Source organism: Trichosurus vulpecula, assembly GCF_011100635.1.
Source record: "Trichosurus vulpecula isolate mTriVul1 chromosome X unlocalized genomic scaffold, mTriVul1.pri SUPER_X_unloc_1, whole genome shotgun sequence".
NCBI classification, from domain to species: Eukaryota; Metazoa; Chordata; class Mammalia; order Diprotodontia; family Phalangeridae; genus Trichosurus; species Trichosurus vulpecula.
This window is the reverse complement of record NW_023494377.1, coordinates 7,687,531-7,713,932: the sequence shown is the minus strand read 5'-3', so window position 1 is coordinate 7,713,932 and position 26,402 is coordinate 7,687,531. Positions and strand designations below refer to the sequence as shown.

General features: G+C 36.2%; 1 long non-coding RNA gene across 1 annotated transcript in view; it reads left to right on the top strand.

Annotated features, from left to right (window-relative positions):
- LOC118833060 overlaps window positions 1–26,038 on the top strand; it is a 66,631-nt gene extending 40,593 nt beyond the window's left edge. The window contains exons 3-4 of the long non-coding RNA XR_005009277.1: window positions 11,940–12,089; window positions 24,959–26,038. This is a non-coding gene — a long non-coding RNA (uncharacterized LOC118833060). The remainder of the gene's footprint in view (window positions 1–11,939; window positions 12,090–24,958) is intronic.
- Window positions 26,039–26,402: the final 364 nt, after the last annotated feature.

Here is a 26,402-nt window from a genome sequence, read left to right as displayed (position 1 = left end):
CCAGGTACCTTTCAAGTAGAGCTTAGAATACAGAATTTCCTAACTATAAGTCCCACCTCTAAATGTCCCAGTTTGGAACACGAAGCAAAGCCAGAATATCAGATGGGGAAGGTACTTAGAACCTAGAACATCTGAGCTTGAAGGAAATTTCAAATCCAGAATTCTGAGCTGTACTAGGCTGTAGAAGCTACAAAGTCAAAACTGTGAAGGACTAGGAGGGACAGAGAGAGAGAAAGAGAGAGAGAGAGAGAGAGAGAGAGACAGAGAGACAGAGAGACAGAGAGATGGCAGTGTTCAGAGGCTGATAATCAAAATTGTAAGAAGCATTGGGATTTTAGCACACAGAACATTTGGTTTCAGAATAGCCATTGAGAAGAGAATGAGAAGGGGCAGCTAGGTGGTGCAGTGAGTAGAGCACCAGCCCTGGTGTCAGGAGTACCTGAGTTCAAATCCGCCCTCAGACACTTGAAACATTTACTAGCTGGGTGACCTTGGGCAAGTCACTTAACCCCAATTGCCCTGCCTTCCCCCTGCAGAAAAAGAAGAGAATGAGAGAGTTTAGAGAGCATTTAAAGAAGGGATCTTGAAGCAAGACTTGCTCTTAGAACACAAAAGATCAGACCTGGAATGTCCTAAAAGCTTCTATATATGTATATATCTTAGAGGGCTTTTAGAACATTGGCTCTGGAAGCAGCCTTAGAATTGAAAAAAAATAGAAATGACAAGGATTTATTTTCATATATATATTCTTAATGGGCAAAAATTGGCCAGTTCTATGTAAATTGGAAAATAAGAAGGTGGTAGATTTTTCATATGTTAATAAACCATTTATTCCAATTTAATTTATATTTTGCATTGGGGATACTTTAAAAGAAAAATATCACATCTTCAATGACACAGCCTAAAGGATAGGGTGAAAATACTGTATATTTTTGGGCTAGTCAAAAAAAGACCCAAACCCCAAACTCTGCACACCAAAAAATGCAATTCCATGCAATTCTTTTTTGATAAGAATGCTATTGATGTTACTATTACTAATAATGAATGTAGACTATTTTTAGACAAAAATAAAAAAGTGCTATGTACTGAGGGCTTATAATAGACATGACTCAAATGGATATTAGGAATTGAAATCATACTATCAGGAAGACCAATGTGCATTGTATTAATAATCCAATGAATAAAAATTTTAAAGATTAACTTTAGAGATCGTTAGGGTGTTTCTTTATCTTCAAAGATGTCATGTCTTAAAAGGTACTTAGAACACTAAATGTCAAAAGTTCCATGTATCATTCAGTGGGGAAAGTGGGTGATGGCTGAGAACTTATCTATAGAACTTCCTAGCTAGGAGGTATGTTTCACATCTGAATGTCCCAAATTGGAATGTAAAGTGAAGCCCCAGAGTATTAGATCATTAGATATTAGAACATAGAATGTATGAACTTGAAGAAAATCTTGAATCCAGAATCCTGAGCTGGATGATGTTGGATGAGCTGGAATGTTAGTGTTAGAAGAGACTAGAACACAGACAGTGGGAGACATTCAGAGGCTGAGAATGGACGTTGTAAGAAGCGGTGGGATTTTAGCACAAAGAATGTGAGGTCTGGGAGAACCCATGGAGAAGGGAGTGAGAGAGTCAGGAGAGCACTTAGAAGAAGAGATATCAGAGTGACAAGAGCTATTAGAACACAAAAGTTCAGATCCAGAGTGTCCTAAAAACTTCCATATACCATAGCTAGGAGGCCTCTGATAACATACATCATCTACTCTGGAAGGGGCCTTAGAATGGAAAATGTCAGAAATGGCAAGGATTTCTTTTCACATATATTCTTAGTGTGCTAAGGTATTGGCTAGTTCTAGGTAAATGAAAAAACAAGGAGAAAGTTGAATTTTTAAAATGATCTTAATAATTCATTCCAATTTAATATATATTAATCCAGTAGTGAGGCTTTAAAAAAACCTCACCTACTCAAACATACAGCCAAAAGTGTATGATGAAAGGGCTGTAAATTTTTTTTTTGTCTAGCCAAAAGCCCCCAGAAAAACAAAAAATAAACCCTTCACAACGAAAAATACAATTTCATGCACCTCCTTCTTTGGTAGTCTTCTATTGGTATTAATAATATATATGCATTATATATAATATATTGCATATAATATAATAAAATCTATTAATTATAATGGATCTAGAGTATTTTTGGCCATAAAACAAGTTGTTACATATAGAGGACTTATAAGGGAGGAAACATGTTTTGAAATCTTTTTATCAGTAAGACACATAGGCATTAGAATAATAATCCAATAATTAAAAAAAACTTATAGATCACAGGAGTGTTAGTTCTTTAGATCCAAAAATTACATGTCTTGGAAGGTCCTTAAAACACTGAATATCTAGGCTGCCAGATACCATTCAAAGAGGAAAGTAGGAGGTGTTTGAGAGCTTAGAATACAGAATTTCTCTGAACTAAAAAGTAAGTCCCACCTCTGAATGTCCCAATTTGTAATGGAAAGCAAAGCCAGAGTACTAGATTGGGGAAGGCACTTAGAACCAAGAATGTCTGAGCTTGAAGGAAATTTCTAATCTAGAATGCTGAAATGGCTATAGAAGGCGCAATGATAGAATTGTGAATAAATAGAACAGAGAAAGTTGGAAATGTTTAGAGTCAGAGAACGGAAATTTATCAAAGGTTATAGGATTTCAGCACACAGGGTGTCAGGCTTAGGACTTGCTATGAAGACAAGAATGAAACAGGTAGGAAAACACTTAGAAGAAGAGATTACAACAGAGAGGAGATCCCTTAGAACACAAAGGGTCAGATCTTGAAGTGTCCTGAAAACCACCATATTTGATTGCTGGGAGGGCTCTGAGAACAGAAATCATCTGGAAGGGGCTTAGAATGGAAATCTCATAAATTACAAGAATTTATATCCATATATATTCTCAGTGTCCTAAAATTTTGGCCAATGCTAGTTTAAAAAAGAAGAAAGTAAATTTTCCATATGAGATTAATAATTTATTCCATTTTAATATGTATCAGCCCAGCGGTGATTTAAAAAAAAATCTGACATTCTCAACCACAGGGCCAAAAGGATATAGTGAAAGGCTGGCCTAAAAAATGGCACAAACCTAGAATACATGTACACCAGAAAAAATGCAATTCCATCTAATTCCTTCTTTGATTAGAACTGTAACTGATATTACTATAATTGATAATTAATATAGAGTCTTTTGGTCTTTTGTAAAGACAACCTATAAAGGACAAGACTTATATTTTGAAATGAATTTTACATGTAGTTCTTTCTCTGGAGAGTTGGAGATGTTCAGGGGCTGAGAATGGAAATTGTTTGGAAAAAATGAGGATTTTACTGCATAGGATGTCAACCTTTCAGAATAGCCATGGTGAAGTGAATGGGAAAGGTAGGAGAACACTTAGAGGAAAGGATATCAGAGCCCTTACACCTCCAAAGGTCACATCTTGGAATGTATTAAAACTGACCATGTATGATGCCAAAGGTATAGGCATTAGAATTGAAAATCACAAAAGTGACATTGATGTATGCTCACATATATTCTTAGCTGGCCAAAATACTGACCTCTTCTTGGTAATTTGAATAGATGAAAGGTCAATATTTTTGGTATGAGATCAACCAAATATTCCAATTTAACTTATAATATGCATTGGCAATGAAAAAAAATAAAACTCACATCTTTAACCACAGAGCCATAATGGTATCAGGAAGACACTTTATTTTGGGGCTAGCCAAAAAAATACCCATGAATTACAATGCAATTCTTTGCAGTTTGGTCATTGATAAGGGGTCTATATTCATGTTGGTATTGATGATAATGAATACTGAGTATTTTTGGCCATGAAAACATAGTGCTATATAATCAGAACATATGAGGGGATAATGTTATATCTGGAAATCAGTTTATTGGGAAGATTTGAATGCCTTTTCAAAATAAACCAATAAAAAAGATTAGGCAAAAAAAATATTACATAGATCTTAAGAGGGCGTTCCTTTAGATCTCAAAGCCACATATTTGTGAAGAAGGAACACTGAATGGCTGGCAAACCAGGTACCATGCACAGGAGCATGTCAATTGTGGGTAAGAGCTTGGAATCCATAATTTCTCAACTTTGTTGTAAGGTTTACCTCTGATTGAAACATTTTAAAGTGAAATGTGAAGTCATAATTCTTGAGCAGGTAATTGAGTTAGAAACTAGAATATCTGAGCTTGATGAAAATTTAAAATTTAGGATCCAGAACTGAATGAGAGTGTAGAAATAGAAATGTCAGTGCTGGAAGAGATTAGAAGCGAGTGAGTGGAAGATGTTCAGTGGTTGAGAATGGGAATTGTTAGAAACAAGAAGATTTTAGACCAAAGAATGTGAGCCTTTAAGAGTAGTGATGGTGAAAGGAATGAGAGAGGGAGGAGAACACTTAGAAGATAGGATATCAGAGCCAAAAGAGCCCTTATACCTCCAAAGGTCACATCTTGGAATGTCCTAAAAATCAGCCTGTATGATGCCTCTAAGTTCATAAATCATGGTCTCAGGCATGGGCCTTAGCACTGAAGTCCTGAGAAATGGCATCAGTATATTTTCATATATATTCTTAATTGGCCCAAAAATTGACCTCTTATAAGTAATTTCAGTAATACGGTCAATTTTTCATATGAGATCCATCATATATTCCAATTTATCTTTTAATATTTATTATCAATGAAAATACTCCCCCCCAAACTCATATTCTTAAGCACACAGCCAAAAGGGAATCATACAAATAGTTTATTTTTTGGCAAGCCAAAAAATTCCCTATTCAAACCCACAAAATCTTTATAGGAAAGTCAGTACTATTCTGCATAGTTCCATCATTGAGAAAGATCACTACTAACATTAGTATTAGTGATAAAGAACATTGAACATTTTTTCCCGAGTAAAACTATTTTTTTACAAAATTGGGTTTTATAACAAAAATACACTTATATTTGGAAATCACTATATGAGCAATATTCAAGTATTTTTAAAAAATAAAACATGAAAATAAACTTAAGCCCCGAAAGACCCTGTAAATCTTAGGACTGCATTCCTTTAGCTCTGAAAATGTTGTATCTATGAAGATTGCTAGAACACATAATGTCTCAGATTTCTGGTACCATTCAAGGGCACAAGGTGATAGTGGGCAAAAACTTAGAATCCAGGATTTTCCAGCCATTTTCTAACTTGAATTTCTGATTAAAATATTTTTTCATGGAATGTGATGTCAGACTTCTTTTTCATTTATTTTTTTCGAAGTCAGAATTCTTAAGGAGATAGTTGTGTTAGAACCTACAATGTCTGAGCTTGATGGAAATTTATAATTTAGAATTCTGATCTGAATGAGGGTTTAGAAATAGAAATGTCTGTGTTGGGAGGGATTAGGGGAGTTGAAGATGTTTAGGGGCTGAGAAAGGACATTGTTAGAAATAGGAGGATTTTATCACATAGAATGTGAGCCTTTCTGAGAAGCCAAGGTGAAAAAAGGAGAAATAGCAAAATGGTAAGAAGAGATTTCAGAGCCAAAAAAACCTTTACACCACCAAAGGTCAGATCTTGGAATATACTGAAGGTGTGACCATGTATGATGCCTTAGGTATAGGCCTTAAAATTGAAAATCATATAAGTGACATCAGTTCTCATATTTATTCTTAGTTGGCCAAAATATTGACCTCTTCTTGGTAATTTCAACAGAAAGAAGGTTGATTTTTTATATGAGATCAATCAAATATTCCAGCTTAACTTATAATATGCAGTGGCAATGAAAAGAATAAAAATCATATCCTTAACCACAGAGCCATAATGGCATCAGGAAAACACTGTTTTTTTTTTTGGGCCAGCCATGAAAACTCCCACAATCTATACAGGAAAACCAATGTAATTCTTTGCAATTTTATCCTTGATAAAAACCTTTATTTGTATTAGTATTAATGATAATGAATCTTGAGTATTTTTGGCCATGAAAACATGGTGCTATAAAATTGGCATGCACAAGGGGATAGCATTATATTTGGGAATCTGTGCATCAGTGAGATTCAAATGCCTTTTCAAAATAAACCAGTAAAAATTAGGCAAAATACTATATAGATCTTAAGAAGGTGTTCTTTTAGATATCAAAATGGCATATTTGTGAATGTCCAAAGAACACTGAATGGCTGATGTTCCAGGTATCATTCAAGGGCACGTCAGTGGTGGGTGAGAGCTTCAAATCCAGAATTTCCCTGTTTTGTTGAAAGTCCTATCTCTGATTGAAAATTTTTAATGTGGAATATGAAGTAAGAGTTCTTGAACAGGTAGTGGAATTAGAACTAAGACTATCTGAGCTTAATGGAAATTTATAATCTAGAATCCTGATCTGAATGAGGGTTTAGAAACAAAAAATGTCAGAGTCATAGAGACTAGAAGAGTAAGAGTTGGAGATGTTCAGGGACCAAGAATGGAAATTTTTAGAGACAGGAAGATATTAGTACATAGAATGTGAGCCTTTCAGAGTAGCCCTAGTGAAGGCAACACTTAGAAGAGCCAAAAGAGCCCTTATACCTCCAAAGGTCACATCTTGGAATGTCCTCAAAATCAGCCTGTATGATGCCTCTGAGTTCATAAATCATGGCCTTGGGTATGTGCCTTTGAATTGAAAATCTCAGAAATATCATCAATGTATTCTCAGATATTTTCTTCATAGGCCCAAATAGTGACTTCTAGATAACAAGAAGTTACAAATAGAAGATCAATTTTTCCTATTAATCACATGCTCCACTTTAACTTTTAATATGCATTGGTGATAAAAAAAGTGACTCATATCTTTTGTCACACAGACAAGTTGTGTCATGAAAACACTATTTATTTTGGGGTCAACCAAGAAATCCCCCTAAAAACTTCCAAAATTTGTGCAGGAAAACCAATGCAATTCTTTGCAGTTCCACCAGTGATAAAGATCCCTACTCATATTAGTATTAGTGATAATGAATATTGAGTATTTTGGGCCATGAAAACATGATTCTATAGAATCAGCACATATGCGGGGAATAACTGTACATTTGGAAATCACTATATCAGTAAGATTCAAGTGTCTTTTCAAAATAAACCAATAAAAAACTTAGGCAATAGAACTATATATAAAACTTAGGATCGTGTACGTTGAACTCCGAAAAATGTTAAATCTGTTAAGATTTGTAGAATACTGAATGTCTGAACTTCCAGGTACCATTCATTAGGGCAAGTCAGTGGTAGGCAAGAACTTAGAATCCAAAATTTCCCATCTTTTTCTAACTACCACCTCTGATTAAAATATTTTGGTGTGGAAAGCGAACCCACAATTTGTGGACAGACAGTTCAGTTAGATCCAAGAATATCTGAGCTTGATGGAAATTTATAATCTAGGATAGTGATGTGGATGAAGCTTTAGAAAGAGAAATGTCAGTGTTGGAAGAGACTAGAAGAGGGAGAATTGGAGATATTCAGGGGTTGAGAATGTAAATTGTTAGAAACAGGAGAATTTTAACACATAGAATATGAGCTCTGTGTGGTAGTCATGGTGAAAAGAACAAAAGATGTAGGAGACCACTTAGAAAAGGGACATCAGAGACAAAGGATCATTTACACCTCCAAAGGTCAGATCTTAAAATGTACTAAAAATCACCACGTATGATTACTCATAGTTAATAAATCATGGCCTCAGACATGAGCCTTCGAATTTAAAATCCCATAATTGGCATCGATGTATTCTCATATATTGGCTCATGTATTGACCTCTTCTAGCTAATTTAAATAAGAAGGTAGATTTTTCATATGAGATGCATCATATATTCCAATTTAACTTTTAATCTGTATTGGCGATGCGAAACCTGCCACCCCCCATCCCCAAATCTCACACTCTTAACCACAGAACCAAAATGGTATCATGAAAATAGTTTATTTTTTGGTTGGCCAATAAAAATCCCTTTAAAATCCCCAAAATCTTTACAGAAGACCAATGCAACTCTATGCAGATCCATCATTGAGGAAAATTGCTACTTATATTAATATTAGTGCGAACAAAAACAATAGTATGACAATACTGAAGTGCCTTTTAAAAATTAATAAAATAAACTTAAGCAAAAAAAATCCTCACCAACATTGATCTTAGGAGTGTGTTCCTTTAGATCTGAAAATGTTATATCTGTGAAGTTTCCTCAAACATAATGTCTGGGCTTCCAAGTACCATTCAAGGAGGCACCTCAGTGCTGGGCAAGAGCTTAAAATCCAGAATTCCCCAGCTTTGCTCTAACTCCCACTTCTGATTAAAATGAAAACATCACAAAACACTTTTATTTTTGGGCCAGCCAAAAAGAAAATCCAAGAAAGCCTCCCCCCACAAAAAAAATATGTACAGGAAAATCTTGGAATTCTGTGCAGTTCTGTCAGTGCTAAAGACCTCCACTCATATTAGCATTAGTGATAAAGAATATTAATTATTTTTGTTCATGAAAACATGATGCTTTAAAAATCTGCACAGGAGGGAAATAGCCTTACATTTGCAAACCGGTATATCAATAGATTAAAGATTAAAGTGCTCTTAAAAATAAACCAATAAAAATATCAGTCAAAATATTTTCTCTCACTCCCTCTCCCATCTCCCCCCATTTCTTAAGAGAGTTTTCTTTAAATCTGAAAATGTCATATCTATGAATGTTCCCGGAATACTGGATGGCTGAGATTCCAGGTACCATCCAAAGGGACATGTGAGTGATTGTTTAGAGCTTAGAATCCAGTTCCCAACTTTGTTGTAAGTTCTACCTCTGATTGAAACCTTTTGGCGTGGAATGTGAAGTAAGAATTTTTGAACAGGTAGTTGAGTTAGAACCTAGAATATCTGAGCTTGATGGAAATGGATTACTTATAATCTGGAGCTGGATGAGGCCTTAGAAACAGAAATGTCATTGTTCATGATGCAGTGCTTGGGTGCCTGTGCTTGGATCCCAATTCCAAATCACATTTCTCCCTTAGGTGCCTGTGCTTGGACCCCAGTTCCAAAATCACATCCAGTTCCAAAATCATATCTCTCCCTAGCCTCAAAACACTGCCCCAGCAGTTTCTCTCTAGCAAAACCAGACAGCATGGCCTAGCAAAACATTTATCTCTCTTCCTGATACAATAGCCAGCTGCACCTATAGAACTTATTAGTTTGAACCAACTGTGTACTGGCTGAACTGGCTGTGTACTGGGTCATAGAGATATTTACTAGTCATTGACCTATTATATGCATGCTAGACTTCTACTTAGGTATACTCCCTTTGTTTATCTTGTCTAACAAGACATTGATGGGAGTGGCTTGGATATTTCCTAGGCAGCCCTGAATGTTAGTTGACTTAGTGATGTTTTAGCCTTAAAACCACACCTCCATGTAGCCCCCCACCTTGGGCTATTTCCCAGTGAACTCTGGGTAAGATACCTGCGTAGTAGATACAAAAGTGCATGTTCCTTTAAGAACTGACCACTCCTTAACCATTCCCTAATCCCGCCCTGAGTCACCTAATTAACATATTTGGCACAAGTTTTACTATAGAATAACCTACATAAACTTTACCTGTAGGCCTCTAAGGTTGCAGGTTCCCTGAGAACTCTTGCCCACTGAAAAGCATAACAATAAGTTTTTGCCACCTTGATTTAAAGAATGCTTGAGATCATTAATTCATTCGAGACAGCCTCGACCCTTAATCTGGGAATTCTAGTCTTCGGGTTCCTGTATCTCTGGTATCTCTCCTAACCCTCAACATTCAGACAGACTAGAAGAGCAGAGAGTGGCAGATGTTCATGGGCTGATAATGGAAATTCTTGGAAACAGGAGAATTTTAGTGCATAGGATGGGAACCTTTTGGAGTAGCCATGGAGAAAAGAATGAGAGATTTAGGAGAGTGTTTAGGTGAAGGGACCTCCAAGTAGAGAAAGATCTTAGGACACAAAAGTCAGACTTCCATGTCCTGAGATTTTTTTATAGGCCTTTGCTGGGTGAAAATATCATAAACAACAACAGTATATTTTCTTATATATTCTTAGCATCCAAAATATTAACCTGCCCTAGATCATTTAAAGAAGGTGGATTTTTTTGTATGAGAGCTATCATTCATCCAATTTATTTTATATTACACAATTGTGATCCTTTTTAAAAAATTTCATGTTGTCAACTACACAGCCAAAAGTGTAAGGTGAAAGAATTATTGATTTTTTGGCTAGTCAAAATAATCTCCCCATATATACCATATTGGCCAACAATATGTGCATTGTTATAATATCCATATGAACTTAAAAAAGAAAACCTTCAAGGGTGGAGAATTAGAACAAAATGTGTCATGGCTGAGATAGACTTTAGGATGTTGAATGTTCTGTAGTATTTCCTACTGTTTTTCAAGGGGGATGTTGGAGGAGGCCCAGACTTTATAATTCAGAATTTCTTACTTGGGTTAGTTCCTGCCCCTTAATGTCTCAATTTGGAATAGAAAGTGAAGCTGGAATATTAGGTGAGGGTGGGCATTTAGAACGTAGAATGTCAGAACTTGAAGGAAATTTCAAATCCAGAATTGGGATCTGGATGAGGATTTTGAAGGTGAAATGTCCAAGTTGGGGTGGGGGGAGATAGAGCAGAGAGAGTGGGAAATGTTCAGAGGTGGACAATGGAAGTTGGGTGAACCAGTGGGATTTTAGCACACTGAATGACAGGATTTGGAGGAGCCATTGAGAGAATGAGAGAGGTAAGATTAAATTTAAAAGTGAGGAAGAAAAGATCTCTTAGAACACGAAAAGTCAGAACTTGAAGTGTCCTAAAAACCCTTGCAGGTGATAACTGGAAAGGTTCTGACAATATAAATCATCAGCTCTGGTAAGGACTTTAGAATGAAAATTATCATAAAAGGTAAAGATTTATTTTAATACATATTCTTAGTGGGCCAAAACAGGCTAGTTTTAGGTAAATTAAAAAACAAAAATAGATTCTCTGAAATTTATAACTTATTCCAATTTAATATAGTTTAGTTGGCTTTTGGTGCTTTAAAAATAAATCTCACATCCATAATCATACAACCAAAAGGGTTTTCTCAATATAATAATAAATATAATGTATATTTTGGCAAAATAAGGTGTTATGTTTAAAAGGACCCCATTTCTTAAAATCTTTGTATTGGTTAAGTATATATTACAAAAATGGGGGAAAAAACCCTGTCTGATTATAGCAGGGTAAGGCCCTGGGCCATAAAATATCAGGACTGGGAGGTTTCTTAGAATATTGAGTGCCCAGGCTTCAAGGATTCCTTTAAAGGAGAAGTTTGGAGATCGAAGAGGGGTTGGAATGTAGCATGGTAGTGCTGATAGGGCAGTGTAGGTTCTGAATGTTAGAACCTGGAATGTACACAGAAGTCAGAATATCAGAACTAGGAGGTCACTTAGAACAGGGATTATCTGAGCTGTGTGAAATTTCTAAAATCAAGACAAGGCACTAGAAGCTGTCCTAACAGCATAGGGAAGGTCCTTAGAATACAGCAAGTGAGTGATGTCCAGGGCCTGAGAAAAAGAAATTTCCAGAGCCAGTGGGACCCTGGGGCAGAGAAGGTCAGGACTGGTAGGATCCATAGAGCAGGGAAAGACAGAAGAAGTAGGAGACCAAGGGCCATTAGAACTAGGAGAGCCCTTAGAACACAGAATGTCAGAAGTCAGAGGGGCCTTGAAGGCAGAGAACGTCTGAGCTGGGGGTGCCAGGAGATGGTAAATCATCAGTTCTGGAACACATAATATTGTCGCTGAGAAGGAAGTTGCTTGGTTATGTGCTCAGTGGGCCAAAGTATGGGGAAGAGTCAGATAATTTAAGAAACAAGGAGCCATTGCATTTTAGGGAAGTTTAATCATTCATGTCAATATATTTTGTATCAGCACAGCATTGATGGTTTGAATGAAAACCCAGGTCTTCAAACACTCACGCAATCTTGCAAGGTGAAAGATCGTACTTCATTTCCCTGAAAACAATAAGGACAGAAACGAAGGGGAAGAAAAACTTGTAATACCCCGCAATCCATTCATCAGGTAAGGCAAAAATCAATATTACTCTTAATGATAACAATTGTGGAGTATTCTTCTAAAAGGAAATTCCAAAGGACTCATGATGAACTCTGACTGCAGGTATAGTTTTCTCTCTTTTCTAAAACTTTTTTTTACTGTGATATAGATAATATGAAAATATGTTCTGTGAGATTTCACATGTATAAATGATATTATATTGCTTGCTTTCTCAGTGGGTGAGGGAGGGCTGAGAGAGGGAGAGAATTTGGAACTCAATTTTTTTAAATGCTAGAAATAAATGAATAATAAATATGCAAAATAGGTAAGTAATTAAACTGATTTCATGAAAAAAAGTAGATGTTAAATCCTCGGAATTAAAAGGAACATGATTTGTGCTTTGAAGTCATTGTAATGATAAAGCAGAAGGGAAATGTATTGAAATCAATAGAATTGAAAAAGTTAAAGCAACAAAAGGACCATCCTATATCTGAAGAGGTTGTAGCCTAAAAAGCTAGAGCTCCAAGTCTGGAAGTGTCCTTAGAAACCATATGCCTGGGCTTCTAGATGATTTGGTGGGGGGAAGAATGTTGGAGGTCTCAGAGAACATAGAATACAGACTTTCCCTATTAGGACTGAAGTTGCAGTCTGAATGTTAGAACCTGGTTTGGACAGAGAAACAGAATATCAGATCTGAGAAGACACTTCGAAGTAATAGTGTCTAAGCTTCACGTAAACGTTGATTCCAAAATCCTGGTGTAGATGAGGCTTTGGAACCTCAATATCAGAGTTAGGAGAGATTTTAGAATGGAGAAAGAAAAATTCAGAGGCTGAGCTTAGAAATGGTCAGAAATGATGGGATTTTAGCACACAAAACGTCAGGCATGGAAATAGCCATGGAGAACAGAATGAGAGAGGGAGGAGAGATCTTAGAATAAGAGAGCTCAGAGGAAAGAAAGACCTTAGAAGACAAAAGATCAGAACTTGGAGTGCCCTAAAAACTACCTTCTGTGATGGCAGGGAGTGCTCTGGGAATATAAATCATCATCTCTGGAAGAGCCCTCAGAATGGAAACTGACAAAAATAATAATGATTTATTTTCATATATATATATATATACATGCATATATATATTTGTAAGTGAGTCAAAATATTGGCCAATTCTAGTTAAAATTTGTAAAAAACCCACGAAGATAGATTTTCATATGATATTGGTCATTTATTCCAGTTACATAGAGGTGATGCTTTTAAATAAAAAAAATTCACAACCTCAACATCACAGTCAAAGGGTATTATGGAAGTACTGATTATTTTTTGGCTAGGTTAAAAAAAAACCCAAAGCCCCAAAACACCAGTTTATTGAAAGAAATATAATTCCATTAATTTCTTCTTTGGTAAAGACTGCTATTTTTATATTACCTTTAATGATAATTTAGAGTCTTTCTGGCAAAACAAAACAAAAACTTGTTACAGAAAGAGGAATTAAAAAAAGACATGTTTCAAACTCAGTATATCCATAGTGCCCACATGCATTTCTCCAGAAGTGTCCTTAAGAATGGAAAATAGCAATTTATTTTCAAATGTATTCTTAATTGTCAATATGTTTACCAGTCCTAGGTAATTTAAAAAAAACAAGATTTGTTTGTGTGATATTAATCATTTATTACAATTTAATTTATATTACATAGTGGTGATGCTTTAAAAAAATTCCCATCCTCAACCAAACAGCCAAAAGGGTACAGTTGGAGGGCACTTAGAAGGGATATCAAAAAGAGGAGACCACTTAGAACACAAGAGGTCAGATCTCAGAATGTCTTAAAAATCACCATCTGTGAAAGCTGAGAGAATTCTGAGAGCCTAAATCACCATTTCTTAATAGGCTATAATGTTTGCCATTACCTGGAGGTAGAGTTTTCGTTTGAGATTAATCAATTATTCCAATGATTTACATTACACATTGATGTTACACATTGGTGATGTTTAAAAAATTGCACATCTTTAAACACGCTAAGAAAATGGTTGTTGGGAGAGTACTGTGTCTATTTTTTGGCTAGCCAAAAGAACCATCAACAGCTCCCAACCCCTGCACTTTGAAACCAATCCAGTTCCCTAGAAGTCCTTAAGACTGTTCTTGATGTTAATGATAAATGAACGTAGAGTTGTTGTTGTTGCTGTTTGTGGCTGTTGTTTTCCTTGTTGTTCATCCTTCTTTCTCTAAGAGGACCAATGGAAAAAAAATTGGTGATCTAAAGAGGACTTTTCAGAATCAGAGTATGAGAAAGTCCCATGTGCATTGTAATAATTACCCAATTAATAAAAATTTTAAAATAGCTTTAGAGTGTCTCCTTAGAACCCAAGACGGCAGCTCTTGGAACAATCCTTGAAATAATGAATGTCTGCCCTTTCTGTTCCATTCAAGAGGCAATAATGAAGATCCTAGAGCTTAGAATATAGGATTTCCTAGCTCAGAGTTAAATCCTTCTTTTTAATGTCCTGATTTGGAATTGAACGTAAGGTCAGAATTTTTTTTTATTAGGGAAGGAATATAGAACTTAGAACTGAGAATGTCTGAGCATGAGGGAAATATTAAATCCAAATTTCTTGACTGGAGGAGGCCTTAGAACCTCATAATCAGAATTAGCAGGGCCTTTAGAACTGAGAAAGTGGCAGAGATTCGGAGGTCAGAAGCTGTGAGATCGTAGCACATAGAATATCAGGCCTGGCAGTAGCCTGGGAGAAGAGCCCTTTGAGGCAGGGATATGAGAGCAAAGAGAACCCTAGAACAACAAAGGGCAGAACTTGGAGTGTCCTAAAACTACTCTATGTGATGGCTGGGAGTGCCATGGGAATGTAAATCACCAGCTCTGGAAGGGCCTTAGAATGGAAAATACAATAAATGATAAACATTTGTTTTCATGTATATTTTAGTGGGAAAAAGTATTGCACAATTCTAGTTAAAATGTAAAACAAGAAGGTAGATTTTGGGATTTGATATCAGTCATTTCTTCCAAATTAATTTAAATTACACAGTGGTAAAGCTTAAAAAAACCACAAACCCAAGAACAACCTCAACAACAAAACCTGAACAACAAAAAAGTACTGAAGGTTTTTGTTTGTTGGGCTATCCAAAAAATCCCCCTAAACCACAAATCGCTACATACCCAAACACATGCAATGCCCTTCTTTGGTAAAGACTGTTATTGATATTACCATTAATGATAATGAATGGGGAGGACCTTTGGACAAAAATAAAGCCAGGTGTTATTTACCAAAGACCTTCACGTTAAGAAATCAGTATATTGGTAACACACATGCATTGTAATAGTAATTCAAATAATAAAAAATGAAAAAAATAAACTTTGTACATCATAGAATGGTGTAACATTAGCCCCTACCTACAATTTTATGCCTTGCAAGATGGGATGTCTGTATGTCTAGGTGGCATTCATATGGAAATGTTGGAGGACACTGAGAGCTTAAGGTACAGAATTTCTTAACTAGGAGTTAAGTCTTGCCCCCTGTCCCTGTATATACCAGTGGGGAATGGAAAGTGATGCCAGAATATTAAATCAGGAATTTCAAAACCAGAATTTTAGATCAGGCAGGGTGTTTAGAGCCTAGATTGTCTGGGTTTGAAGAAAATTTCAAATTCAAAATCCTGCACTAGATGAGGCTGTAGAAGCTCTGATGTTAGTGTTGGAAGAGATGAGAACAAAGGGAGAAAAAGAGTCCCAATGGCTTAGGATGGAAATTTTCAGAAGCAGGAGGATTTTAGCACATAGAATGTGAGCCTTTGGAGTAGCCATGGAGAGGAGAATGAGACAAAAGAGAGCAGGTACAAGAAGGTGTATCAGAGCAAAGAACTGAAATGATCAGATCTTGGAATGTTCTAAAAACCACCATGTTTGATTGCTGGGAGGGCTCTGAGAACATAAATCATCTGTTCTGCAGTGTACCTTAGAATGGAAAATGTCACAAACAGCAAGAACGTATTCTCATATATATTCTCAGTTGGCTAAAATATTTACCTACTCTAGATAGTTTTCCAAAAAGGCAGATTCTTTACATGAGATCAATCACATATTCCAATTTAATTTTTATTATGCATTGGTGATTCTTTGAAAAATCCCATATCCTCAACCACACAACCAAAAGGATATGGTGAAAATATTGTCTATTTTTTTTCACCAGCTGATAAAACCCCCCAAACCATAAAAATCTGCATGCAAAAACCAATGCAATTCTATGTAGTTCCTTCTTTGGTAAAGACTGCTACAGAATATTGAATATTTTTGGCTTTTTAAAACATGGTGTTATGTAGCATAACAACTTATAAAGGGAGAAGACTTCTGTTTGGAAATCAATATATTGTGCAAGACTCACATGTATTGTTAAAATAAAACAGTAAAATAATTAGGCAAAAAAATTCTTACAGATCTTAGGAGAGTGTTACTTTAGATTTGAAAATGTCTCATTTGTGAAGGTTCTTAGAAAACTGAATGTCTGGACTTCCCAGTACCATTAAAACCTGCTAGAGCTTAGAATACAGAATTTCCCAGCTTGGCAGTAAGTCCCACCTCTGAATGACACAATTAAGAATGAAATGTAAAGCCATAATACTAGAACACATGGATGACTTAGAACCTAGAATATGTGAGATTGGTGGAAATTTCTAGTCTAGAATCCTGAGCTGGATGAAGCTGTAGAAACAGGAATGTAACTATTGGGAGAGAGTAGAATGGAGAGTGGGAAATTTTAAGGGCTGATATAGGACATTGTGAGAAGCCGTGGTTTTTTAGAACACAGAATGTCAATCCTGGAAGTAGTCAAAGAGAAGAGAATGAGAGATTTTGGAGAGCATTTAGAATAAGAGATATCAGATCAACAAGAGAACCCAGAAGATGAAGCTGGCGGGTCCTCAAAACTCCAATATACCATAGCTCTGAGGACACATGTCAGGGTTCTGAGAAATAAATCTTCTATTCATGAAGTAGCCCAAGAAGAGAAAATATCATTAATTGTAAGGATTTGTTTTCATATATATATATATATTTAGTGATCCAAAATACCAAGCAGTAAATTAAAAAATAAGAATTTAGATTTTTCACATGATATCATTCCTTTATTCTAATTTAATTTATATTACACAGTGGTGAAGCTTAAAAAACTATCTGACATCTCAACCACATAGCCATAAGGGTTTGATGAAAGTACTGACAATTAAAAAAACCTGAAAACCCCAAAACACCACCACAATGAAACAAATGAAATGTCATGCAGTTATTTGTTTGGTAAAGACTGCTATTAATATTTCTATTAATAATAATGAATATAGAGTATTCTCAGCTCCACAACCCCCAGCAAGGTGCTATGTTTTAAAGACTCATAAGGAACAGGACTTAAGCTATGAAATCATTGTATTAATAAGACTTATGTGCATTGTAATAATAAGTAAATAAAAAACCTTAAGCAAAAAAAACTCTTACAGATTCTGGGAAAGTGTTCTTTAGATCCAACAATGTCACATCTTGGATGGTCCTTAGAACATGGAATACCTGTGCTTCCAGGTATCATTCAAGGTCGAAAGTTGGAGGTGGTCTAGATCTTAGAATATAGAATTTCCTAGTTGGGCCATAAGTCCTACTTCTCAATGTTCCATTTTGCAGGGAAGTTTGAAGCCTGAATTAATGTCTGAGCTTGAAGGAAATTTCTAATCTAGAATCCTGAGCTCGATGAGGCTGTAGAAGGAGGAATGTCACTGTTGGGAGGGACTTGAATGGAGAGAGTGGGAGATATTTGGAGACTGATTAGGGAAACTGTCTGAAGCAGTGGAATTTTAGCCTAAAGACTATCAGGCCTGGATGTAGCCATGAAGGAAGAATGAGAGATTTAGGGGAGCATTTCGAATACTAGATATCAGAGCAAGGGGCAGCTAGGTAATGTAGTAGATAAAGTGCCAGGCCTGAAGTCTGGAAGATTCAACTTCATGAGTTCAAATCTGGCTTCAGACACTTAATAGTTTTGTGACTCTGGGCAAGTCACTTAACCCCATTTGCCATCATTTTCCTTATCTGTAAAATGAGCTGGAAAAGGTAATGGCAAACAACTCCAGTATCTTTACCAAGAAAACCCCAAATAGGATCACGAAGAGTCAGACACAACTGAAAAACGACAATAAATATTGTCCGAGAGAGAACACAAGGGGTCGGGACTGCAGCACCCTCAAATTTTGCATATGAGATAGCTATGAGGACTCGGAAAATATAAATCATCTCCACTGCAATTGGCCTTTGAATGCAAGATGTCAAAAATTTCAAGGATTAATTTCAAATTTATTCTTAGTGGAAAAAAATATTGGCCAGTTTTAGTAAATTAAGAAAGAAAATTTAGATTTTTTTGTTTGAGATCAGACATTTATTCCAATTTAATTTATATTATGCCATTGTAAAGGTTAAAGAAAATTTAAAAAAAAATCAGATATTCTCCATCACTGCAGGACAAAAGGGTTTGGAGAAGGTACTGACTATTTTTTGTCATGCCTTGGAAGGTCCATAGCAAAATGAAGATCTGCACTTTCAAGTACCACTGAAAGGGGAATGTTGAAGATGACCAAGACTTAGGATAGGGAATGTACAAGTAGGCAGTAAATGCCACCTCTGAATGTCCCACTTTGGAATAGGAAGATGAAAGCAAAGTAAATCTTAGAACACAAAAGTTCACAACCTTGAAAGTAGACAAATCTAGCTAGCTGTGGGAGCTCTGGGAATGGAAACTATCATAAATGGGAAGAATTTCTTTTCATATATATCCTAGTTGAGCCAAAATATTGGTCAATTCTAGATAATTTCAAAAACAAGGTGGGAAATTTTGCATATGAGATCAATGTTTTCTTTCCAATGTAATTTTTATACACCAGTGGCAGCACTTTTAAAAACATCTGCCATTCTCAATGACACAGCTAAAAGAGTCTGAGAAAAGTGGTGTCTATTCTTTGGCAAGTAAAAAAACCCTCACAAATACAAAACATTTTGACACCAAAACTAATCTAATTCCCTTCAGGTCCTTCTTTGGTCAAGACTGTTATTGATTTTACTATTAATGAAAAGTGAATGCAGTCTGTGTTTGGACCAAAAAACCAAAGGGTAACAGTTAGAAGACACATGGGTGAGCTTTGGAAATCTGTATATAAGTAAGATCCATGTGCATTGCAATAATAATCCAATAAAAATTAAAAAGAAAAATCCTCATAGATCATATAAAGGTATGCATGTAGAATCACAATTATCAGGTCATTGTCGCCCCTTGGAACACCAAATATTGGAGCTTCCTAGGACCTTTCAAGGATATATGTTGGAGGGTTACTGGAGTGTAGAATACAGAATTTCTCAGTGAGGGATCAAGTTCAGTCTCCAAATGTCCAGATTGAGAGTGAAAATCATAAGAGAGAGTATTAGATTGGGGATGGTTAATTGCACATCAGGAGTACAAGCTTGAAGGAAATTTGAAATTCAGGATCATCAGGTGGCTGAGACTGTAGAATCTTCAAGACCAGAATTATGAGGGCCTAAAGAAGAGAGAGGGGAAATGTACCAGGTCATTTTCAGAAACAGGGAGAATTTGAGCACACACAGTGTCAAGCCTGGGAGTTGCCATGGAAATGAAAATGAGAGGGTAGCAGTGTCCAGAGAAGAGGGGACCAAGAGCAAAGACAACCTTCAGGGCAGAGAAGGCCAGATCTTGAAGCGTCATAGAAAACAGGTTATGTTATAGGTGGGGTAGGGGGTTCAGAGAACAGAAATCATCTGCTGGGGAAGGGGCCTCATAGGGGAAAATCTCACATATAGCAAAGATTTATTTTCATGTATATACCAAATGTCCTTAATCATTGGCTGTTTTAACTAATATAAAAACAAGAGACAGATAGATTTTACATGGGAGATTACTTATTTATTCCAATATAATTTTTATTGGGCATCAGTGACGTGTAAGAAAACCAAAGAAACTAAAAAAACCAAGCAAACACAAAAAATAAACCAACCCCCATATCTTCAACCACACTACTCAAAGGGTTTGGTGAGATTACTGCCAATTTTTTGGCTAGCCAAAAAACCCTCAAAACCACAATACCTGCACACCTGAACAAATGAAGTTCCACATATTTCTTTCTGTAATAAAGACTGCTGTTTCTATTGATATTAATAAAAATTAACATCAAGAAATTTTGGACAAAACCCCAAGGTTTTAAGTATAGAGAGCTTGTAAGAAAGACAAATTCTATTTAAAAATCATCAGATCTCTAAGACCCCTGTACATTTTAATAAAATCCAATTAACAAAAAAGTAATAGTGACCCAATTTGTCACGATATGGCTTTAGATCCAAAAATTTCATATCTCCAATGTTCCCTAGAACACTACAGGTTTAAGCTTCCAGGTACCTTTCATGTGGGAATGTTGGAAGTGGCTGAGATCAGAGATAGAGAATGTCTGAGCTAGGAGTTCATTCCTGCCTCTGAATGTACCCATGGGGAGTGGAAAGTGAATCCAGGATATGTGAGCATAGAGGGCACCTGGAACCCAGACTCTGTGGCCTTTATGGAAATTTTGAATCCAGAAAATCCAGAATGTTGAGCTTGATTTGGCTGTACAATCTATGATGTCAGTATAGGGAGGGAGGGGAAATTTGAAGGAGAATGGGAGATGTTCAGGATCTGAGAATGGAAACTCTCAGAAACAGGAGGATATTAGCCCATTGCAAAGTATATCCATGTTGAAGAGAAGGAAGGAGGGAGGAGGGCTTTTAAATGGAAAATATATTTGTATATGGCCCAAATGTTGACCTGTTGTAGGTCATTTAGAAAACAATAAGAAGGTAGACTGTTCTTATGAGATCAAACCTGAATTTGAATTTAATTTTTAGGATGCGTTGGAGATCCAAAAAAGAAAAAAAATTCTGACACCCTTGACCACAAAGCCCTAACAGTACAGTAAAGATACTATCTATTTTATGGCCACCCATGCCCTCTGAAAACTCCGAATATCTGTACATGAAAACCAATGCCATCCTCTGCAATTGCCTCAGTGATAAAGATAACTTTTGATAGTTGTATTAATGATAATGAATATTCAATATTTGGGGCATTAAAACATGGTGTTATATAATAAGGACTTAGACGAAGAGAAGCCTTGTGTTTGGAAAACTATATATATATGCGAAGACTCAAGTACATTGTCAAAAGAATATAATAAATAAATAAAAGAAACTTAAGCAAAAGAAGACCAAACATACCTTTTAGATTTTTGGAGAGTGTTCCTTTAGAAGTGAAAATCTGCGAAGGTCCTTAGAAAACTGAATGTCTGGGCTTCCAGGTACCATTAAAGTGGAACAAGTTGGTGGCAGGCTAGAGCTTAGAATACAAAGTTTCCTTGTATGGAAGTAAGTCCTACCTCTGAATAAAACAACTGGAAATGGATTGTTAAACCAAAAGTCTTGAACAGACCTCAACTTGTAACCTAGAATATCTGGGCTTGATGGAAATATACCATCTAGCATCTGAGCTGAATGAGGCTATAGAAACAAGAATGTCTGTTTGGGAAAGGACTAGAACAGAGAGTGGGAGATGTTCAGAGGCTGATGAGGGAGACTATCTGAAGAAATGGGATTTTAGAAGAGACAATGTCAGGTCTGGGAGGAGCATTGGAGAAGACGATGAGAGATTGAAGATTGTGTTTAGAGCAAAGGAGGCAGGAAAGGTCAGGACTGGAGTATCCTCAAATTTTCCATATGCCAAGTGTTCCGTATTCCTTAGTTCCGAGGGCTCTGAGAAGCTATGTAGTCTACTGTGGAATATGCCTTCTAATGTAAAATGTCCTATATTTCAAGAATTTTTTAAAATAAATATTCTTAGTAAGCAAAAATATTTTCCAATTCTGGGTAAATAAAGGAGGATAATTTAGAATTTCTGGATGAAATCAATCATTTATTTCAATTTACTTTATGTTGCACCCTTGTGAAGCTCAAAAAAATTTCACATCTTCTACCACATAGCCAAAAAGTTTGGTAAAAGTACTGATAATTTTTTGGCTAGCTAAATTATCCCCAGACAAGGTCATATACCAGCCCTTCCTAATAACTGCAAGTCTGTGAAGATCCTTCTTTGATAAAGACTGCCATTGATATGATTATTATTGATAACGAATATGGAGTATTTTTGAACCAAAAAATCCCTAGCTTTTAATTCCTGAAGCCTCATGAGGGACAAACATAATGTTTCTAGATCATGGTTTCTAAAAGTCGTTAGGGTACAGTGTAATGAAAATTGACTTAAAAATTTCACAAATCAACTTTATAGTTCATAGGATGGCTTTTCTTTAGAAACAAAAATGTCCTGGAATGCCCTTAGCACTGTGAATTCCTGGGCTGTCACTTCTCCTTTGAGGGCAATTCTTGGAAGTGGCTGAGAATTAGCAAACTGAACTTCCTAGCTGGGCATAAATCCCACCTCCAAATGTGATATGAGAGCAAAGCAAAACCTTAGAACACAAAAGGTCAGCCCTTTGAATGGGCAACCAAACACCCAATGTGATAGCTGGAAGCTCTCTGAGAACATAAATCAGAATCTGCTCACTCAGAAGGGAAAATAACATACACAGCAAGGACTTATTTTCATATATTTTCTAAGTGAGCCAAAATATTGGCCAGGTCTAGGGAATTTCAAAAATAAGAAGGAAGGAGATTTTGCCTAGGAGATCAATCCTTTCTTCCAATTTACTTTATATTCTGTAGTAGGAATGCTTTGAAACAAATTGTGCATTCATAACTACATAGCTTAAAAGTATGGTGAAAGTGCTGCCTGGTTTTTGTTTTTTTTGGCAAACCAAAACAAACATCCCCACCCAAACTGAAAACATTTGGACACCTATATGTAGGGTCTCCTTTGGTCGTGATTGTTATTGATGTTACTATTAATGAAGATGAATGCAGAGTATGTTGGGGTAACAAAATGAAGGTGTAGCATGCTAAGGACTTAGAAGAGACACAGGTTAGTTTTAGAAACTTTTATATAGGTAAGGTGCATATGCAATGTAATAATTATCCCATAACAAATAAAAAGAAAAATCCTCATTGCTCATAGTAGCATATGGCCTTTGAATCCAAAAGCACCCCATTGGAACACTGAATATCATATATCCCAAGGATATATGTTGAAAGGGTCCTGGAGCTTAGAATACAGAATTTCTAAGCTAAGGCATTAGTTCTACCTTTGAATGTCCAGATTTTGAGTGAAAAGCTGAGAGAGTCTATGAGACGTGAGATGGCTCATGGAACATAGAAAATAGAAGCTTGAAGGAAATTTAGAATTTAAGATAATCGGCTAGATGAGACCGTAGAAGATGCAAGGTCAGAATTTTGAGGGCCTAGAGAAGAGAAATAGAGAGATGTATGGGGTCTGGGAATGGACATTTTCAGAAACAGGAAGATATGAGCATATAACGTATCAGGCCTAGGAGGTATCATGGAGATGAAAATGAGAGAGTTAGCAGTTCTCACAGAAAAAGGCTTATCGGACCAAAGAGAGCCCTTAGGGCAGAAAGTTCAGATTTTTCAAAGTCCTAGAAAACAATATATGCTATAGGTGGGAAGGCTCAGAGAACAGAAATCATCTGCTGGGTAATGGGTCATAAAGTGGAAAAATATCACAAAGGAAAAGGATTTATCTTTATATATACACTTAGTGGGTCCGAATATTGGCCATTTTAAATTTATTTTAAAAGTAAGAAGGCAGGTTTTCTTTGTATGAGATAATTCATTTATTCCAATATGATTTATTTCATGCATCAGTGATACATAAGAAATGCGAACAACAATAAACAAAGACTTCATGTCTTCAACCATATTGCCAAAAGGGTTTAATGAGATTATTGTACATTTTTTGACTAGCCAAAAAAACCTCACTAAACCCTCAAAACCACAAAACCTGTTCTCCAAACCAATGTAATTCCATGCCTTTCATTCTTTAGTAAAGTCTTCTCTTGCTATTAGTATGAATGAAAATTAACATTGAATAATTTTGAACAAAAGAAAAAAGTGTCAAGTGTAGAGAGTTTATAAGGGAGAAGATTTATATTCAAAATCAGCACATTGGTAGAACTCATATATCTTGAATTAACAATTAGTAAAAATTAGTAAAATTAGTAAAATTAGTAAAAAAACTAAATATAATAACTTTACATATGTGGCTTTAGAATGTCATTTCTTGGATACTCCCTACAGCACTAATGGCCTAGGCTTCTAGGTACTATTTATAGGGGAATGTTGAAAGTGTCTGAGAGTTTAGACACAGAATGTCCTAGCTAAATGTTTGTAGTGTTAAAGTGAAGCCAGAATATTCATTCAGAGAAGCCACTTGTAACCAAGACTGTGTGGGCTTGGCAGAAAATTTGAATCTAGAATCCTTGCTGAATTTGGCTATAGAATGTATAATGTCAGTCTTGGAAGGGACTAGATCAGAGATAGTGGAAGATGTTCAGGGGCTGAGAATGTAAATTGTGAGAAACAGGAAGATTTTAGAACATTACATGATTTAGCTATGGTACAAAGAACAAAGGAGAGCACTAGAAGAGGGGAGATCAGAGCAAAAATGTCCTGAGAACTCCCAAGGTCATGTCTTGGAATGTCCTGAAAATCACCATGTTTGATTACTAAGAGTTCTTTGAGAATGTAATTCATTAACTCTTGAATATGCCTTAAAATGCAATATTTCATAAATGGCAAGGGTGTATTCTCATACATATTCTTGCTTGGTCCAAATGTAGACCTGTTATAGATCATTTTATAAACAGGAAGAAGGTAGTATTTTTTTATGAATTCAATCATATATTTCAATTTACCTTTTAGTATGGACGGAACCAAGATGGCGGATTAGGGGCAGCCACCCAACTGAACTCTCCCAACATTCCCCTGCAATCAACTTTAAAATAACTCCTCAAATCAAATTTTGGAGCAGCAGAGTCAACAAAAGGTTGGGGTGAGACATTTTTCGGGACTGAGAAAATCTAAGCGGTCAGCAGAAGTTTGTGACACTGGGGTGGAAGCCCACAGGTGCTGACAGTAGCAGTGTCCACAGCAGTAGCTTCAGGACCTCTTTGCCCAAAGACAGTAAGGGGGTTGGACAATTCATCAGAAAGAGATTACAGAAGACCCTTTGCTAGTGCTGGGTATAGCTGGAACTGATTGGCAACTCTGTTATATATTTTCTGTTCTGGGCCACAATTCCAGGGTGGTGAGGAGCCCTGGTGGTTGGTTACAAGGGAGCAAGGGCCCTTGCTCCAAAGCAAATAGTGCTAGCTCTTTGGCTATAGGGGACCAGGGGTGTTTCCCAGATAAATATCATAGCATAGACCTGGAGAGCAGTGACTACACTTCTCCCAGGTTCATACCACTTTGAAAGCACCAAAAACTTGCAGACCCACAGAAACAGAAGCACAAAAAAGCCTAAAGCTTGGCACAGTGTTTCCCCACTGTAGCACAAGTTGAAAATCAAGAAATAGAGTGAGGGAATGAGCAAACAGAAAAAGAGCTTCACCATAAGAAATTCTCAGATTGGAAGAGAAGACCACGACAAAAAGGGAGAAGAAGACTACAACATGAAATCTGCTTCAAAGAAAGGCTCAAAGAAAAATGCTAACTGGTCCCACCCTGACCAAGATTTTATAGATGAGTTAAAAAAGGAGGTAAGAGTAGTAGAGGAAAAATTGGGAAAAGAAATGAGAGTTATGCAAGAAAATTATGAAAAGAAAGTTAGCAGCTTGGTTAGAGAGGCACAAAAAAATACTGAAGAAAATAGCACCTTAAAAAACAAATTAGGCCAAATGGTAAAAGAGGCACAAAAATCCGCTGAAGAGAAGAACTCCTTAAAAATCAAAATTGGCATAATGGAAAAGGATGTACGAAAATTCACTGATGAAAAGAATTTCTTAAAAAGCAAAATTGGCCAAATGGAAAAAGAGGTACAACATCTCACTGAAGAAAATAAGTCCTTAAAAATCAGGATTGTGCAAGTAGAAGCTAATGACTCCGTGAGACATCAAGAAACAATGAAACAAAGACAAAGGAGCGACAAGATAGAGCAAAATGTGAGATATCTGATCAGAAAAACAACTGACCTGGAAAACAGATCAAGAAGAGAAAATTTAAGAATTATTGGACTACCTGAAAGTCACGATCAAAGAAAGAGCCTAGAAGTCATGTTGCAAGAAATTATCAGGGAAAACTGTCCAGGTGTCTTAGATCCAGATGGTAAAATAGAAATTGAAAAAATCCACCGATCACCACCTGAAAA